This window comes from Egretta garzetta, unplaced genomic scaffold (genome assembly GCF_000687185.1).
Source record: "Egretta garzetta isolate BGI_Z169 unplaced genomic scaffold, ASM68718v1 scaffold136, whole genome shotgun sequence".
Classification (NCBI taxonomy): domain Eukaryota; kingdom Metazoa; phylum Chordata; class Aves; order Pelecaniformes; family Ardeidae; genus Egretta; species Egretta garzetta.
In genome coordinates this window covers 2,254,859-2,256,155 of record NW_009260066.1, presented here as the reverse complement: position 1 = coordinate 2,256,155, position 1,297 = coordinate 2,254,859, and positions in this window count along the sequence as shown.

Genomic DNA, 1,297 nt, shown 5'->3' with positions numbered 1-1,297 from the left:
GGTCTTTTTGTTAACATATATATGCAAACTTATTGACCTAATGAAGCTGGTTTATTTGTAGAATTTTAATACAGGAGAGGGAGGCTACTTTTCCAGGTCATTGGATGTAGAGGATCAATAGCAACAAAATTTATTTGAGTTTCACCTACTGGAATTAATTTCAAGTTGTTCTATAATTGCTCTTACAAAGCAGCTCCTACAAAGCTAGGGTTAGCCTAGCAATTCAGTGATGTCTCATGAGTTTTTATTTAACTTATTGGAAATTCAAGGATGTCTGATAAAATGTATGACCTAAAGAAAACTTCTAAATCCCTAATATTTAGCTGAAGCAGTGAAGGTCCTCTGCATCATGAGAATCTTAGGGAGAACAAAAAGGGCTAATCAGACACAGGTATCAATTAGCCACAATCTTTCTGTGCGTTTATTAAGGACAGGGAGCTGAAGGTGTTGCTTTCTCCAGGGATAAGGGTAGGAAGAAAAGTGAACTCTTCAGAAAACATGAGATCAAGAGAGAGCTGTCAGAGCCCTTGTGGACACTAATGGGCATTAATATGTCCCTGACCAGTCTCTTCCACCCCCGTCCACTTCCCAGGGCCCACTTCAGCCCAGCCCAGGCCCTCAGTCACTGTTAGCCATGCTCAGGGGCTGTGGGACATCTCCTTGACCCCTAGGGAACAGCCCTGGCTGCACGCTGGTGATGGCACTTTGCTTGTCCCGGCTCACATCACACTAAAAAACTCAGTTGGGTATCCACACAGAGCCTCTACCATTTCCCTCCCTGTTAGTGGAGGTGGAACTTGGTCCCACATGGCAGTAACCTTTCATGAGTCTCAGGTCTCCTACTGGGTGGTGGGGGGGGGGGGGCACATGGAATTAGGCGACGAGATTGGCACCATTAGGTTCAAGCTAAGGTCCAACCTTCCCTCTAGAGGGGCCCTTGAAGAGAGGTTGGTCTTCATGGTGTACCAGTGTCTGTCCTTCAGCACTGTGGATGCGCTCCTGCACCAGGCACAGCTGTCTCACACATCTCCAGCAGCAGCACACGAGGATTTTCGTTCTCCATAACTCAGCTGAGAAACATTACCTGCGTTTCCTTTGAAATTCCCAGCCACTCTTTGCAGTGGAAGCAATGAGACTTTAGTACTTCAGAACAATTTGGACATCACACTTCCTAATGGGTCACAAAACATTCATCAATAATTGCAAACATTAACTCACTTTTGAGTTTGGAAGTAGAGAAGAAAAATGAGTGAGACCGCAGCTCCAAGCCCAGATCCTGCACACTTGGCACGTGAGT